At 41.9% G+C, this 19143-nt stretch overlaps 1 pseudogene; it reads left to right on the forward strand.

The window, feature by feature from the left end:
- Positions 1-6609: 6609 nt before the first annotated feature.
- Positions 6610-18621, forward strand: LOC121677119 (annotated as a pseudogene).
- Positions 18622-19143: the final 522 nt, after the last annotated feature.

The raw sequence follows: 19143 nt of genomic DNA on the forward strand, positions 1-19143 counted from the left end.
AGTATCTGTGGCAGGTAGATAAAAGCCAGCATGGAATGGGAGGTCCTTCTCTCTATGTGTTGCTTTTATTGGTTAATGAATAAAGAAAGTGCTTTGGACCTATAGCAAGGCAGAACTTAGGTAGGCAGGGAAAGCTAGGCTGAATGCTGGGAGAAAGAAGGGTGGAGTCAGAGAGAAGCCATGGAGCTGCCGCCAATGTCAGACATGCCGAAACTTTGCTGGTAAGCCACTGCCATGTGGCAATACACAGATTAATTGGAAATGGGTTAAATTAAGATGTTAAGAGTTAGCCAATAAGAAGTTAGAGCTAATGGGCCAAGCAGTGGTTTAATTAATAGAGTTTCTCTGTGATTATTTCAGGTCTAAGCTAGCCAGGCAGCCGGGAACCTACAGGCGACCTCCCTTCAACACCAGCATTCCTCAGGAATTTGTGAAATGGGTTCCTCATCCACTTAAAGGAGTCATTTCCCTTGCCTTTGGCTCTCTACTGACCTGTAACTATGGTTGCATGTCAAAGCCCATGCTGGCCTCCAGCTTTTTCAGGCCCCATTCACACATATTTGTTGGACATTTCAAAGCTCCCACACTAGCCTCCTGGCGCTCTCCACCTCAGATCCCCACTCTCTTTATACCCTGGCTACTCTCACTGCCCCACATCTCTTCCCATCTCTACCATTCTCTGCTGCTCTCCTGCTTCCCCAGGCCTGACCATGACCAGTCTACGTTTTCTCTCGGTATATATATTTTTCTCTTACCCAACAATAAAAGCATTCCCTCTAATAATGGACTGGTCATTTTGGCAGTTTCTTTACTATGCCCCTTCACATACAGGTAGAACAATTAATTTCTTATGATTGTTGGAATGTAAGCAGAGGATACATAAGTCCTGGTACAAAACAATTGTCTCCTTTCCCCTTCACCCTTCCCTAGGCATCTTGTCCATTCAACTGCCCAGCATTCTATTGTTTTCCATCCTGAGGACACAGACCATGATCTACACACAAAAAGCAGAAAGATGGATAAACCCTAGGTTATACGAACATTTTAGAGAACTTTCAAGTCAGCCATGGTCTTTGGATTCTAATGTGAGAGAAAAATAAATGTCTCTTATAAGCTGTAGTAATCTCCCCTCTGCATCACACATTGACTGGGTCCTAATTAATTCTCAATATGTGTTGGGAATAATGTTTTTCATGTACCATATATTCTGAGTATGCAGGAATCAGAGAGTTGGGAGAGAAAGGTCTAAGAATTCAAACTTTTAGTGGCTGGATTAGAAAGTATACTCACCCATCTTCATTCCAGCCATGACCCTGAGGGGGGAAATCCCTTTAGTTAAGAAGAGACTAGGACAAGGGAAATACCATCCAGTCTGGTGGCTGGTTTTATCTCTTTCTGTTTCATGATCACAGAGGTAAAAGAGAGAAAGTATAAGAAGGAGGAGAAGTGGGGGAAGGACGAGGAGAAGGAGAAAAAGAAGGGGAAGAGGAGCAAGTGAAGAAGAGCAGGGAAGAGGGAAGAAAAGGGAGAAGAGGACCATAATATCTCACACAGTTTTAAACCAGGCAAAGCCATTGATGGTGACAATGACAGCAGCTGGGATAGCACTTACCTCAGACAGCAGAGGGTATAAGAGGCATTTCCATGTTACTGGGACCATTCTCTTTCTTGACTTTTGGGTGCTGGTTACATTATGAGAAAATTCATGGGATTCTTTATATGTGTTTTTGTATACACAAATTATTAATTAGCAATACATTTCTAAAAGTAAATGAGCATAAAATTTAAGGATTACATTCAAATTACAGGGTTTCTTGCTAAGTCAGATGACTTAGAATTAAAAGGATGATCATATGAATGGCTAATAAAGCTGGTGTCACCTGTAAGACAAAAGTACACCCACATGCTGTGAAATAAAACTAAGAAGTAGAGGTAGCAACAGGGTGAGGTACAAGAGGAACTTGGTGTGGGGCAATTCTGTATTCTGTCAATTGTGTTTTAAATAAATGCTGATTGGCCAGTAGCCAGGCAAGAAGTATAGGTGGGACAACCATACAGGAAGTAGAGGCGGGTGAATGAAAACAGGAGAATTCTGGGAAGAAGGAAGCTCTTTCGGCAGTTGTGAGCCTGCCACAGAAGAAGCAAGATGTGACCTCCCTTGCCGAAAATGGTACTGAGCCATGTGACTAATATAGATAAGAATAATGGGCTAATATAAGTTATAAGAGTTAATAAGAAGCCTGAACTAATGGGCCAATCAGTTTATCATTAATATAGTTTCTGTGTGGTTATTTTGGGTGTAAGCTAGCTGGGTGCCTGGGACGGAACAAAGAGACCCTTTCCATTCAATAGGAACTGTTTGAGATTGCTTATTCTTTAATTGGAAAAATGTGATGGCAAAAATGAAATACCTGTCCCAGCCTAAAATCTTCACAAATTACCCAGCCGGAAGCAGAATATGAAGCAAATGAAGCACACTGCTATGTACTCTCAGTTCTGAGAAGGCAAACTCTTTTTAAAAGAAAAAGACCGTTAACTAAATTCTTCATCTTTATGGCAAGTACCAAAATCTCTTCTAGATACAAAGTAGATGAAGAGGGAAGCCTTAGTGGTCGTCACAAGGGCTCTAAACTCCAAATTACTCAGGTCCCTGAAAATAGACCCCAAACACACAGACATATACATATTAGAAAAGATGTGCCTGAATCAGAGAACTTAAACTTGTGGATAAAAACTCTTGTGTTTGTTCAAGTTAAATCAATAAAGGGATCCAGTATATTTTCACCAAAATATTTAGAAGGAAAGGAGGGAGGAAGAGAGGGAGGGAGGGAGGGAGGGAGGGAGGGAGGGAGGGAGGGAGGGAGGGAGGAAGGGAGGGAGGGAGGAAGGGAGGGAGAAGAGAGAACACATGGGCAATAATCTTTTAAGAATAAAAATGAATTTGTTGCAGAACAGAAAGCACTAGTCTGTAATTATCTGTTACTCTACTAAGTGATAATCAGGAAATAGATACAGAATTTGGAGGAAACCAGAGATGGGTGCAGCAGTAACCCTAGCACTCAGGATGCTGAGACAGGAGGATTGCCAGCCTGTGGTACCTGGCCTGTCCATTGGACGATGGCTGAACTCCACACACAAACCCGTCTCAAAACAGCACTAAGCTGTCCTTTATCAAGCACGTTAGAAGGAACCCTTTCTGGGCTGTGCGTGGGTTTAACACCCTTCAGTCGACTGTCCTTTTCTCATGCTTGTGGAGTGCTTTGTGTAAGATAGTCATTCGAAAGGAACTATTTTAAGTCATGTATCAGCTGTCTGATAAAACAAAATTAAAAACTGAAAACAATCACAGAAATTGCTACATACAAGGATCTATGATAAGAAGCAAAATCAATTTAATGGAATTAAGATTAAATGAGAGTTGTAAAAATGATTACAAAATTACATGCAAAGTAAAACCAGCATATTAAAAAAATTGAACCTTGACCAATGATTTCCTAGGCAAATTTTATACAGTTAGCCTCTCCAAAATAAGGTTGACAATACTAATTCCAAGAAAAGTAGAATTTAAAAGATCACAAAGGGTCAAAGAATCATATTTCTTTCCAAGTATCAGCAAGGATGAATTTATACTCTAAATAAAACAGCATTAAAATCATAAGAGAAACTTAAAAATTACAGCCACAATCAATAGATCCACAACAATGGTGACCTTTAAGACAAATCTGGAACATTTTTAAGTACATGTATTTGTTTTTGTTTTGTATGTATCTGAGTGTTAGTGTGTGTGCCTGCTGCCCATGGGGGCCAGAGGAGGGCATCAGATATCTTAGGACTAGAGTTACAAAGTTGTAAACTGTCTTGAGGGTGCTGGGAATCAAACCTGAGTCCTCTGGATAACAATGAGTGCTCCTGACTGTTGAGACATCTATCCAGCCCCTAATTATGTAATTAAAAATACATTCAAAGGTCAAATGGCATATTGGAAAAAGGATGGACAAGTAGGATGGACAAGGCTAACAGTGTAGCATCCCCTCTTAAAGAGACATCGCATATGCTAGTACTCTGTTTCTCTGCTGTAGCGAAAATGTTCAGAGTTCAGACTCAACCACAAGAGCACTTAAAACAATACTAGTGCCAATAGTAAAATATTATATCTTGCGTACATTTGGTTAATTTCCTTAGAATCTTTTTTATTCTTATGATTTCTTTTCATTTTGATATTATCGTGCAATTCTATCATTTTCTCCCTCCATGTCTTCCCTCCAAATCCTCCTATATCCTCCTTCTTGCTCCCTTTCAAATCAATGACCTATTTTTCTGGAATTGTTATTGCATACACGTATGTGTAAATATACCTTTCTTCTAATATGTAAATACAACCAGTCTGGGAAACACTCGGTGACATGAATCAAGGCCGTAAAGGACAGACTCTTTGGCCAGGTGTCTGCACTTTCATGAATTCATCTGAAGGAAATAAGCTTTGCAGACGCAGCGAAAGCTTCTTCTATGAGGATATTTATCACAGTATCACTTCTGACAGGTGGCGCCTGAAACTTCAACAGGCAGCGGTGGGGAAATGGTTAAGTAGGTGTGCTACTTCCACTAGTCCGTAGGCCATTGTCATTGCTTAGTGATAAAGAACGCTCGCCAAAGAAGTGAAAGGAAGGGCATACCATACAATATCATTGTAACAAACATTCTAAGTTATAGTACACATATATGAGCACTGTATTTTATGAAGTTGGATCATAATATATTGCATAATACATAAAATCCAAGTTAGGTAACACAAAAAAGATTGCATGTCGTTGTCTTAGGGAGGAAGGATCATTTTATCTTTTTACCTTCCTGATTCTCCCGCCCCTACAAAATACTCCTAAGTATTTTGTCAAAGCGGTTAATGCCATTCCACAAGTCCCTGTTCTTAGGTTTTCAAGTCCTGAAGAGACTTGGTCCCTTTGCCCTTCCAACTTTATTTCCAGCTGCTGGGCATTAGTCATATCAAGCGCTCCTCTGTGAGATGTCTGTTCTCTCCTGTCTTCCCCAAGTGTGGTCTGATTACCTACTGAGCATTAGGCCGTTCTGGAAACTGTCACCGCCTTCCTCATTTATCCTGCGGAACCATCCTGAAAGGTAAGTATTATAATCGGCACTTTAGGCAGCAAGCCGGAAGAAAACTCAAACGCACCCTCTGTCTTCTCCTGTACAAACGATTTTACCTCAGAGCTAGTATTTACTTACAGGGGGACCTCAGTTCCTTTACTGCTCGTCTGATTTTCCTGTGTATAATTTGGGGGACCCACAGTATAAAGACCATGCGTAGGTGTGAAGATGAGCTGAGAGGCTCCCCGACTGTTAGCACAGAGTCTGCCCATTAGAAGTGCCAATTAGGTTGTTCCCCAGGTGACGGGAAGGAGTGGCAGGTCTCAGCCCACAGGGCTGGGGCTTAGAAAAGGGACACAGAGAAAGAGGAAATGCCAGGTAAGAAAGGGTTCCGAGAGTGGAATACCATTTTCAAAGGCTGTGTTGTGGGTGCCTATCTGAGGGATGGTTTCCTGAGGACTTGAGACCTGGGAAGACAGCCCGGTGTCTGCTTCTTAGGATAGCCACATTTTTATTCAAAATGTTGTGGGGAAGGTTCAACCTTTTCTACGGCTTCCACAGAAGAAGCTAAGGAGCAGTGGCCAACAGGAGACAGTGTGGCACAGTCCCACTACCTGAGGGCCCTTCCGCTTTGCCAGAAAGTCCGTCCCATGACGTCTACAATAACCCAATCAGTGGGAGGCATTCTTGGTTTTTATGTACCAAGAAGAATGTGTAACGTTCAGAGCACAGTGAAGCCCACACCCACATTGTTCCACGAGGCTCTTCCTTACTAGGCAGTAGGCACCACAGCCACCATAAGCCTAGCATTATCAGGAAATAATTCAGAAACGCACACTGAAGGAGTTCTGCTACAAATGGTATTTATTACTTCAAAAGGGAGAAATGTTTTTCCTTTTATGGTATCTAAGATATCCATTTTTTTTTTTTTTTTTTGAAAGCGTCTTCCCAGCACATTACAAATGACTTCAGAGTTGGGAAACGCTCCTTGCTAGGAAGACGCAGTTTGGTTCCGAGTCCTGATCAAAACATTGTTTATTTGGGCGACTGCTTTCTGCTGTCAGTAAGGCCTAAGGAGTTTACTCTTAATCCCAAATGTAAACCCCACTTAAGAAACACTGCTTACAACGGGAGATTACCATTTAACTCTTGTGTTCTCAGCGAGCCTTGTAAATTCCTTCAGGAGAGGAGAGCGCTGTTGCTTCTCTTCACGCTGGCGCAGGCGATTCCAATGGCTGGCTTAGGTGACCTGAAATCATTGCGCCCTCCTTCTCCCATGAGGCTTTCCCCAAATCACTGGAGGATTTCGCCTGTAGCTGAACATGTGCCAAGTTTGGTGGGGACCAAACAGGAGACTGGACCGTGTGGCTGTTCTCCCTGGCGTGGGAACTTTTTCCTTTCCTGTTTTAAAGGGTCCCTGGCTAGACAGAAATGAAGTAAAATATATTGAATTAAAAGGGTTTAGATTCAACAAAACGAGCAAAAAGTGGCGAACAGGACATATTAATGGGACATACGAAGACTCGTCCTCAAAATTACCCATATTTATATGATGCTCAAATCGAACTGGGAATTCTCAATCCTCTCTGGCATCCTGGCACTGAAGAAGGTGTGGCTGCTGAAGCGCAAGGACCTAGGATCCCTAAACAGATGCTCTCAAGGTCCAAGAACCCAGGGGACAGGAGAGGAGGCAACAACAGGTGGACTAGTCTTCTACACAAGTTCGGCCTACCGCAGGGAGGATCCATGTTGGAGGGGCTGGAAGGTGAAGGCAAGCGGGAGAGAGGGTGGGGGACGACAACACCGACGGACGGATGGACTTGGATCCCTCTTGCTCTTCCTACAGGTTCTCTCTGCAGCTCCTTCTTCCCCCCCCCCCAACCCCCAACTCCTCCCTCTGTCTTTCCTCCTCATCCCCACGATTCTCTTCCTCTAGAATAAAACTCTTTGCGCTGTAGTCTTTCTGTGCCGAAGTGTACATGTGAGTGAAGGGCTGGGCCTGGGGGCCCTGGAGGAAGGAGTCGCTCCACGAAGGGCACAGTCCTTAAGAACCACTTTCCTGCCCTGTGGTTCTGCCTCCACCAAGCCATCAGGCTGAGGCTTCTTAAGGCTTCAATAAAAAGCAGAGCAGAGCCCGGCTGTACAAGATTCCTGTATGGCAGGCATGAGGCCTCTTCCTATTTGGCTTCTCTCCTCTCTCTCTTCCTCCCTCCCTCCCATCCTCTCCCCCCCCCAACTCTTTCTTCTCCACCTGTCAGTTCTACCCCTCACAATGGGAACAAACTCCTGGAATTTCTTTAAAGCTCTTTTTAAAAATGTTTATTTAGATTTGCTTATTCTCTCTCTCTCTCTCTCTCTCTCTCTCTCTCTCTCTCTCTCTCTCTCTCTCTCTCTCTCTCTCTCTCTCTCTGCACTATCAGGCTCAGATGAAGTCGGATCCCCTGCAGCTGGAGTTAGAGGAGGGTTGTGAACCATGTCTTCTTCAGCGCTCCACATCCAGGGGTGCTATTTCCTCTCAGACACCCATGGAAGCTTCACGTGGGTTTCCAAGTCACCCTTCTGTGGAAACCCAAACATTTGGCTTTCTCAAAGGCAGTTTGACCTCAGCCACTATGCCTTAGAATGGGAAAGTCGTGTGTGTGTGTGTGTGTGTGTGTGTGTGTGTGTGTGTGTGTTCCTTTTCAAAGCTTTAGAAAGAAAAAAAAACAAGACCAGTGCTTTCAAAGTCTCAGGCTTCTGGGGCTTTCCATCCACAGGGTGATAACACATCTTGAAACAGGATATTTATCATTTGTTTGGCTTCACATTTATCCTCATAAAGCGACACAGTGCGGGCCGAGAGCTATGAAAACACTTAGGTAAGAAGCAGAGTTAGAGGGGAGATGCACAGGATAATTAGAAGCAGAGATGGAGCCTTGGAGTTGTGTCCTGAATGCTCGCTCGCACAGCCCAGCAGGCCACAGTGCTTATGGCACTCCGCAGCCTAATTCTGGGCACTCCGCAGCCTCTCCCCTTCCAAGGTTGACTTACACAAGCTCAGTTGCAATTCTCCAGACTCTCAGGCTGGTCCTGAGCCACCTTCTTCAGTAAGTGGCTCCCCCTCCCCCCAGCGATGGGAACAGCCTGTGGCCAGCATGGGTTCCAAGTTTCGGAGGAGGCCACCTGGAAAGGCAGAGATAACCTGGTGAAATAAGGGATTTGCAGGGGCCGGGATGCACTGTAGGGAGGGGGATGGCAGCGGGGTGGGGCCGCACATGTCCAGCCATGGATGATGAAACTGGGAGGTAATATATGAGCCCAGAGAGACCACAAGGGGAATACTATGTTCCTCATTGCCTCCCGAGGAAGATACACATAATGAGCTGGCCGCCTTTCGGAGAGGAGCAATTAAGATGATTAAGGGACCAGAGGGAGTGACTTAAGGGGAGAGATTAAAGGTATTAAGCATGTATACCTTGGCTGGGCTCAAAGCAGAGGGAATGTGGAAACTCCATAAGCATCCTCAGAATATAAACAGAAGGAGAAGTGGAATTGTTTCTCATGGTCCCTGAAGGATGTTACTGGAAGCAGCAGGGTGGAAGAAAAGAAAACAACTACCTGTTAGAGACAGCTTCTGAGCAGAACCAGACAGCACAGGGGCAGGCTCATAACTAAGGCCTTGATTCTGTTTTTTAAAAAAAAACATAAAAACAAAGACAAAACATAGTAGGATAGACCTTAGTTTAGGTCGCACAGAGATGATTTGAAGGGAAAATAAATAATACTAGGCAATGACTTTTTCAAGTCTCGGAGCGGGAAAGGCTCCCTGTTTACTGATATTATTGGTTGCCTTAGCTTAATTTGAAGCTTTCATCTGTTGCATGATAGCCTTCAAAGGGATCTAACATAGCAGGTCTCCTTAATGAATAATCACTCCCTTGTGTACTAGATCTCCCAGCATAGAATTCCATAGAATTCCTCCTCTAGCCCCACTGCCTAGCTGTTTGAATTTTACCCACTTATGAGGATCCTGCCCTCTGGGTCAGCCCAACTGCTCCCTCTCTTTGGTATCATCTATGTATCACACACGATTTATATTGATAACTGTTACAATGGTTAATCTCAACTGTCCACTTGACTGGCTCTGGAATTGATGGAAAGGCCAGTTGCTGGGCACTCCAGCCAAGGCTCCTTTTCATCCAGTTGTTTGAAGTGGACCTGCTGTAGGTGTTGATGGCACCTTCTGGTGGCAATTCAGACAAAAGGGAGATGGGAACACAGACTTTTTTTTCTCTCTGCTTGTCTTCACTCACGCTGGCTAGTTTATCCATCCTGTTGCTGTCACTGCTGTGTTTTTTGACTGCTATTAGAACCAGCTTCTTTGGACTTCAACACAGATCGGATCTTTGGGGCCATATCCGAGCAGATGAGACATACAACTACCGGATTCTAGTATCACGTAAGCCAAACTGCTTTCCACAGTATCTGTGGCATTTTACATATCTATCCCAACATGTGAAATTTATTAGTTTCCCGTCTCCTCACCCACACTATCAATTGTAATGTATGTATTGTCATGATAGCCATCTCAGTAGGCGGAATGTGTTGTCCCATGGTGTTTGTGTTATAAGTCCTTATTGACTGAGGATTCTGAGCATCTTGTCAAGGGCTTCATTATCATTTTTTATGTCTTCTTTGGGAAAGTGTCTATCTGAGTCATTTGCCAGTGTGGTTTGGTTATTCGTCTCACAGATGTTAAAGTGCATTCATGTATCTGAAAAACTGACTTCTGCAAGATATGTTTTTTGAAAATATTTTGATGCGTTCTATGATGTTTTCCACATTCTTGGTTTTGGGGGCAATGTGTGCAAATCTTTTTCATTTGATGAAGACTGATTTATTCATTTTTCTTTTTGTTGATTGTATTTGGTTTCATACCTAAAATAAAAATCTATTGCCAAATCCAAGGATTAGCTAGAGTTGCCCTGAGTTGATTTCTAAGAAGGTTGCTGTTTCAGTCTTCTGAGCGGGTCTTTGACTCATTTTGAGTTAGTATTTGTATAAGATGGGAGGTAACGATGTGATTTCGTTCTTTTGCTCATGAATATCTAATTGACTCATCAGCATTTGCTGAGGAAATGAATTCTGCCCCCACTGCACGGTCTGGCCACTCTTGTCAAGAAGTCATTGAGCATGGATACACGAGTTTGCTCCTAAACTCTTGCTTCTCATTGGTTTCTCTGTCTGAGCTGGCGCCAGCTCCACATTCCCACCATTGCTGTAAACTTGTGATCAGCTCTAAAGCTAGAAAAACATCTGTGCTTCGATTGCTTTCACCTGTGTGAAGCCAGGCACTGCGGCATGCACCTTGGATCCCAGAGCTGACAGAGCAGGCAGATCTCTGGGAGTGCAAGGCCAGTTTTTCTACAATAGAATTTTAAAATGTTTGTTAGGAGTGTTATTCAATTTGTATAGCCATTTGTATAAAATTACCATTAGGGATTCTTTTCCTTTCTCCCCCAACCCCGAAGACTTGCCTTAGTTAGACAAGTACAAGGTCCATACTAACAGGTTTTCTGCATTCTGATAATAGGTTCCTTCACCAATGATGCAGTAAGCCAGATCAAGCCAAGTTAAAAATATAAAAGACCAGGTCTCATCTGGGCAAAGCAGCTCCCAGGTGACCCTCCAGCCCCCAGAAATCAAGGCAGGAGAAGGGCACAGGAGAAAATCACATGGTCAGTCTAGAGGAGGGTCTTAAATACTCTGTAGGGGCCACGTCTTCCCCACTTAGCTGGGCAGTTAACTCTGTCTTAGGGTTCACTCCTTGCTGACAACAGAACTAACATGAAGCAGAGGAGAGAATGGCTCAGGTTTCTTCTGAACACTCACCTAGGGCTGGAATGTGGAAGTTTACAGAGTTATCAGTCTCTAGCATTTCTTCTCCAGCTTTTTCACCTGTCACTGTTATCTCTTGCAGTGGGCAATAGCGGTTAATATATTTGCTTAGAAACACTTTGAAAAAAATGTCACCTCAGGAGCCACAAAATTCCTCTCTTGGTGAGAGAAAGGCAAGCTTTGCTGTTGCTGTGAAGAGACACCAGGACATGGCAAAGGAAACATTTAATGGAGGGCGACTCCCTTACGGTTTCAGAGGTTCATGACATCGTGATGAGAACATGGCAGTATGTGGGCAGATGTGGTGCTGGAGCTGAGTCAGTCCATCTCAAGTGGACTGACTGCCACACTGAGTCAAGCCTGAGAAAAAGACCTCAAAGCCCGCCTCCACAGTGACACACTTCCCACAGAAGGTGTGGTCCAGATTAAAGGTGTGCCCTCCAGCCTCAAGCTCTGGATTACAGGCACAGTGTCCTCCAGCCTCCTCCGACAAGACTACACTTCCTCCAAGAAGGTCACACTTCCTAATAGTGCCACTCCCTATGATCTTACGGGGACCAAATATGTTCAAACTTCCACAATATCAAAGCAAATAACAAGTTTTCGAGTCCAAGAATTGTTCTGTGATCTTCTCTTAAACATGAGAAACCTGTACCGGGGGGTTGAACTGATACCTTCAATGCTGTCACTAAGTTGCGACATGATATTAAGGATAAATGAAAACACCATGCACCTCTATTGTCAAGACTGAGAATCTTCTTTGTCCTTCTCTAAGTGGTCAATTGGTTGTGACATGCCTTTGATTCATTTCCAGAATCTCAGCGCAATTGGTTTTGGTACCATTCACCAGTCTGTTTGCTGCTTTCGAGGAGACACACGCTTCCATGGTTTTCTATTCAGCCATTTTCACTGATGCTACCTCCTTAATTTTCCTTTTGATAATTGATGTCATGGCTGTTAAACACAGGATGGTGCGGCTACAACAGATTAAATACATTTCAAATAGGCAAGGAAAGAGCTACAAGCTCTAGTAGAATATTATTAGAATATGTAGTGGTTAAAAATTGCATGAGTGTTGACAGTATGCAGTGGAGCAGCAACATAACAGCTGCAGGAAAGTCGGACCTAGGAGGGTGGCAAGGACAGGTGTTGGGAAGAGTACCTTGGCTATGTAAATGTGTGTGTGTTGCATTTGTTTATGTTGCATTTGTTTAATTATGTAAAGAAGTGTTGCTGTTTTGCCTTGCCTGCCTAAGGCACCTGGTTGGTCTAATAAAAAGCTGAACAGCCCATAGCTAGACAGTAGAGAGATAGGCAGGGTTGGTGGGCAGAGAGAATAAGTTGGAGGAAGAGTCTAGGTTGGGGGAGGAAGAGAGGGCCAGCCAGTCAGGCAGTTGCCAACCAGCTAGACATATAGGTCCTACAGAAGGAAAGAAAGGTAAAAAGCAAAATGTGGATGAAGAGAAGCAGGTTAAGTTTCAAGAGTTAGCAAGAAACAAGCATAAGTTAAGGCTGAGCATTCATAGCTAATAAGTTTCCATGTCATGATTTGGGAGCGGGTTGGTAGCCCAGAAGAAAGCCTGCTACAGACAGGTACTGTGAAAGTTACCAGTAACTACATAGATGACGGGGAAGTAAGATCTGTTTGTTCATCCAAAGGGAACATCTCCAGGGATCACACACACAACGACTCCAGTGGCTACTTAAGGCTGTCCTTAAATCTGTGCTTTTACAGATACAGGATGGTCTCACTCTGAATGAGGCCAAAGGACTTGTGAAACTTGGGTCTACACTAGAGGAGATGATGCTGTCCTTGGAAGAGTAGAAGAAACCGTTTAGGAAATGTTTTTTGTTTTTGTTTTTTGTCTCTTGTTTTTTAAGGAGGGAAGGAGGAAAATAGATGAGTAACAAGGACCTTTATTTGGTTTGATTTTGAAGATGGGAACATTAGAGCTTCCCAAGTGTTATCATGTCAGAAGCAGCTGGCACTTGCCCAAAACACGGGGGCCATGTTGGCTGAGGACTTGCTGCTCTGAGGATGCTGGAAGCCACCTTGGCTGTGAACGCTGTAACTTGAGCCCACCCATGTCTGCCAATTCATTATAGAGAAAGCTAGATAAAGTCAGAAAAGGTGTGAGAAGAATTTCTACCAATTGCTCTTGATTGAGGAGCTGGGTAGAAGGAAGGATTTAGGAACAGATTTAAAAAAAAAAAAAAAAAAAAAAAACCAAAACTTCTGCTCTTGTCTCATTCCGACTGTGCAAAGTAAGCAGACAGCCTTGCCAATGGTGTCAAAAAGTAGTTCAGTTTCCTGGACTGTGAACCAGAAAGCAGGGGACAGATGATGCCATAAAAAGTCCGGCAGGAATGTATTTGGCAAAAGATTCACACAAGAAATCAAGAGAGTCATAAATCAAATTTTAAGAGCAAATCGCTTTAATAAGCGATTCTTATTAAGCTCTGACTGTAGACTGGCCTCAGCATTTGCAAAGTCTTCACTAATTAAACTCTTAAGGCAATCTTGTGAAATAGGTACTAATATTACTGCCATTTTATAGACAAAACTAGAGCAAAGAGAAGTGGAGCATTTATTTTTAAAAGACCCTTAAAATAGTGGAGACAGGATTTAAAAAAAAAAGCAAAACTGAACCAGAAACTATCTAATAAAAACTAGCAAAAGTATATTTAGTATATCCTATGGGGTAATGTGTCCTTAGAATGACAAAACATAATAAGGAGGGAGATCCTAGTAGGGTGGAGAGAGGACTTAGGGGTTAGGAGCGCTTGGTGATCTTGCAGAGGACTCAGGTTCGGTTCCCAGCTCCGGCATCAGTGGCTCACTAATTCCATCTTCTAGCCTCCATGGACCCTTGCACGCAAGCGGTGCACATACGTCCACTCAGGCATATGTACACATGACATTAATTAAATACAAAAGTACCCCCCCAAAATTTAAAAGGTACCCCAAAATTCTCTGCTGAAAAGAAAATGACAGGCTTTGGTATTGGTATAAAAATTGGCTGAAAGTGGCAAAAAATATGGCAAACCAATAAAATATGAGATACAGATTTTAGAATACACTCTCCCATAACAATTATTGAAAAAGTAGGGAGAGTTATTTGAAGAATATATAAGGAATACTAAGCGGAACAGACTGAGACACCTTGAAAGACGATGTTGAGGCAGCAGCGGGCACAGGGTACAGAAGAAGAACCCGTAGGGAACGGAGATCAGACACAAAGAGAAGTTCAAGAGACGGAGGCAGCCATGTCTGAGCAGCACAGAGCAGACAGCTTGGCCGGACTGGCCATGTGAGAAATAGTTTATTTTTAAATATTTTCTTAATACAGATTACTAAACTGATGTAATAGCACTGAAATATTTTAATCATGTAGACATGTGGTAGAAGTATTATCCAGCTGAAGCAGAACATTTGATAAAATTTTGGCGTGCCTTTACCTATAATTTCATCTTTTAAAAGAATGAATAAACAACAGGGAAGCTGAAATTCTGGACTTAATTTTTATCCAAAGCAATTTAATCAGTGATGGAGAAATAAATTTCATACGTATACACAAAACCTCGAAAAATGTAATAATTTCTGAGTGTCTCATATTTCTCTTAGACTTTAGGAAATCAGATTTTATTTTCTTCTTCTTCTTCTTCTTCTTCTTCTTCTTATTATTATTATTATTATTATTATTATTATTTTGGTTTTTCAAGGCAGGATTTTTATGGGCAGCCCTGACTGTCCTGGAACTCACTCTGTAGACCAGGCTGGTCTTGACATCAGAGCTCTGCCTTCTGAGTGCTGGAATGAAAGGTGTGTGCCATCGTTGTTCAACAGGAAACCAGTTATTAATTAATATTTTATTTCTAACTTTATCTCAGTAAAGTAAGGATGGGCTCAGTCGATCTCTTACATTTGTTGGGATTTATGTTGGGGCTCAGTTCTAAATGTTGCCTTTATGCTCAAAAAGTGCTCACCTCTGACATCGCCTGTAAGAGTTAATGCATGTCACCTAACTCCGTGCATTGAGCGTACGACGAGGCCATTCCACGAGCCACTGTCGTCTGCCTCTCTCCAGTCCCTCATTTTGGGTCTCTCAAGCTCTGCTTCCGCACACAGCTGGCAGACACACGTGCAAAGTGGATGATTCTGTCCCCCGAGGAAATTACTCGGGGTAACAGAAAGCACTGTTGCCATAGTTTCCTGAGTAAATTTTATTATAACTAAATAACAGTCACATGTTAACCTGAAATGAGTACTGTGTTAATATAATTATAGTTTATATTACTAGTTTATTTACATAGCATTTTTTATTTAGAAAAGAATCAAGTTTTGCTGTGATTATTTCCGTCATAGTCTGATTTACAGCTGTTTTGTCTCCTCCTCTACTTTCAAGCATTCTTTGTGGTCATGTTTTAATAATTCCTTGAAAAATTAAATTGCTGGGGTTTGCTTTTTCAAACCCAATACGAGAATTATTGACTTTGAACAATTAAGTTGAATCTATAGATCTTTCTTGGACTGCCAGTATATTCAAATTTACTTTAACCATTTAAGTTTGTATCGACTCTTTTAAGCATTGATTATTTCCCTTGCGAGGTCTCTTATCCAAACTTCTTTGGAGTTGAGATTTGTTTTAATGTTTCCCTTATCATTTCTATTGATTTGGAAATTACAAATGTTCTTTTAGTAGTTACCTTTAATCTTCTACAACCAAGGATACTGAGATTTATTTGTACAAAAAGTCTTTGCTGGAATTTTTACTTGGTTATGCTAAATTGGCAAAATAATTTAGAGAGACTTGACAACAGTATTGAGCCTAAAGATTTATGTACATGGTATATTTTTCCATGGCTTTAGATGTTAAATTTGATCAATGCTTAATAGTTCACATTAAGTACGTCGCACATATGTTTTGTTAAATTCGTTGCTATTTTTGATACTATTGTAAATGCTATTTTTAAAATATAATTTCAATTCCCAATTATTTTCGTTAAGTGTCGAAATATAATTGAATTTGGCTTTAGGACCTTTTATATGTGAACCTTGCCAATTCTATGGATTTTCTGTGCAGGCAATTGTGTCAGCACAGGCAAACAGTTTTTCATCTTCCTTTCCAATCTATGTGACTTACTGATTTTTCTTGTGTGATAGTACAGATGTTTTTCTTTTAAAAAATGTTCTGAGATTATAATATCATTGCATCTTTTCCCCTTTCCTTTCCTCCTTACAAGCTGTTACATGCCCCCCCCCCACTCTCCTTCTAATTCATGGCCCTCTTTCTAAATTGTATAACATATATATACGTGTGTGTGTGTGAACATATATTTATACACACACACACACAAATGAATATATATATATATATTCATTCCTAACTAGATAAATGCAACATGCTCAGTCCATATAATGCTACTTGTATTTATGTTTTCAGGGTGACCATTTGGTATTGGATAGCTAATTGCTGTGCTCTTCTCTGGGAAAGACTATTTCACCCGCTCTAGTAGTCCTTAGTGGCCTGTAGCCCTTTGTGTAAGACTGAGACCTCTGAGCTTTCCTCCTGCCACGTTAGTTTGTCTCCTGGTGTCATACATGTTCAGGTAGTTGTCCTGGTGACCTTTATGAACTTACTGTCTGACATTGCTAGGAGACAGTCTCATAACAAATTCTCTGTTTCTCTGGCTCCTACGATTTTCTCACCTCCCCTGAACCCTACAGAAGCTGTGTTGTAGATGTATCCATTTGAGACTGGTCTACACAACTCTAATTTTAATTACTTGTAGCCTAAGTTTCTTTCCTAGCTATTGTCCCAAACCTTTCTCTTTATGTTGAATAAGACTGGAGAAAATGGCATATCTTGTTAATATTAGGGGGAGCACTTAATCTTTCTCCATTAAATGTGACATTAACTAAGTTTTTCTACATTGGCTTTACGAGTTTGAGAAAATTTGTTTCTATTCCTTGCTTGCTGTCAATTCTTTGCTCAGAAGCTTTTTATGTATCAACAAAAATGATAATAGGATTTTTTTAGTAATATGATAATTACATTGATTAATTGCAAATATGTAACCCTCTTGTGATTCTATATTAATGTTCATTTGGTCGTTGTATTTTTCCCATTTTGTACATAGCTAGGTTAAAGTTGCTATGATTTTTTTTGTGTTCATGAGTGAGGGATATTGGTCTTTAGTTATTTTTTTTTTCTAGTATCTTTGCATGGCTTAGTATCAGAGAATGGGTTGAGAAACAATACGTCAAATTTTCATTTTCATTTTTTTGGACTATCGAAACAACTCCTAATCTTTGAGCATTTTACGAAAGGATAAATTCTGGCTTTTGGTTTTGTATGACCATCATAACTCCTGCTCCCACTGTGAGTCATAATCACGGCCTGCATACCAAATGCTCCTATGGTCCACTCCATTGGCTGCTTTCAACTACGGCTTTGGTAGGGCATTGACTCTGAGTGATAATTTATCCCATATTTCTTTATATAGTAGAAAAAGTCTAATACATGTTAACTCGCTCTGTCATGCTGCTTAAGGGTAATGAAAACATATTTCAAAAAGATCAAAGAAGATCCTAGTCAATATTTCATAAGTAAAGCCAAAGAGGACTATGAATAGCTTTAGAAGCCTGAAATGTTCCTGAGCATTAAATATGTCACTTATATTACTATACAGTCTAGACCCCCTGACGAGGAAGGATTATGCATATCATTGGATAAACGGCAGGCATCAGGGGTTTGGCCATGTCAGAGACTGCCTGGGGACAAAGAAGGCCTTGCACTTTTAAAGAAATAAAATCAGTTTGTTCTAATTAACTCACAAATAAGAACAACACACAACTAGTTTAAGGAATTTTTCGCTCTTGCACTTTTTGGATGACCTCCATCCAGTGTCTGTTTAAAGACTATAAAGGCTTGTTATTCTGCTTGGTGTGGGAGATTTCTCATGGATGCTTTTAATGCTAGGACTCTCTGTGGGGTTAGCTATGACTGTTATGAGGGGCACCTTGCAGCTTATCTTCCTTTACCTAATCGGCTTCATTCCTCACTCACGGAGAATGATCTCAGGGATATCCTCTGTGGGATAAGCTCTGTCTCCGGCTCAGTCTGAAGAAGTTGGAAGGTCTGGAGGAACTGACGGTAAGAGCGGATTACGGAGCAGGCTCACTCACAGCATAGCTGGTAGAAGGTGAACACAGTAAACTACAGTGTTAGGTGGAAGTGCTTTCTCAACAAAACCTTGGCAACGCAGCCACGACCAAGATCGTGACTCAGGATCTGCGCGCCTGGTAGAAGGAGGAGCTGCTAAAAAACAACCCAGACCATCGGAAGGTGAAACAGTACCAGCTTCGCGTTGCCAAGGTAACAGGTGGCGCTATGTCCAAGCTCTCCAAAATAGTAGTCACCTGCAAATCCATCGCCAGAGTCCTCACTGTCTTAACCAGACTCAAGAAAGGCTCAGGAAATACTTCAAGGGCAGCAAGTAGTATTGCCCTCCGGACCCGCGACTCAAGAAGACGAGAGCCGTACACCACTGGCCAAGCATGAAGAGAAACTGAAAACCAAGGAGCAGGCTTGGAAGGAGAGGCTGTAGCCGCTGTACATATATGCGCTCAAGGACTGAGGTGGAAAGACAATAAAGTGAAAAGCTGGCTATAAATAGAACTTTTATTATTGGTAAAATTGGAGTAGTATGCAGAAGGGAACGTAGAGGCCAAAGGGAAATATTGGCCTTTTGAGGGATATTAGGATAACAGTAATGATAAGACCAGTGGAATCAGAAAACTATGCTAAGCAATGTGACACAAGAAACAAACTATAAGCCGGGCGGTGGTGGCGCACGCCTTTAATCCCAGCACTCGGGAGGCAGAGGCAGGCGGATCTCTGTGAGTTCGAGACCAGCCTGGTCTACAAGAGCTAGTTCCAGGACAGGCTCCACAGAGAAACCCTGTCTCGAAAAACCAAAAAAAAAAAAAAAAAAAAAAAAAAAAAAAAAAAAAAAAAAAAGAAACAAACTATAGAGAACACATAAGGATTGGAAGTGAAGTCTGAAACAAAGGATATCCCAGGTACCATGCAGAGAGTCTGGGTTCCTTCAGGACAGAGAACAAAAAGCTCAGAGCAAGTCTGCGGAGTAACCATGTTG

Source organism: Arvicola amphibius, chromosome 3 (genome assembly GCF_903992535.2).
Source record: "Arvicola amphibius chromosome 3, mArvAmp1.2, whole genome shotgun sequence".
NCBI lineage: Eukaryota > Metazoa > Chordata > Mammalia > Rodentia > Cricetidae > Arvicola > Arvicola amphibius.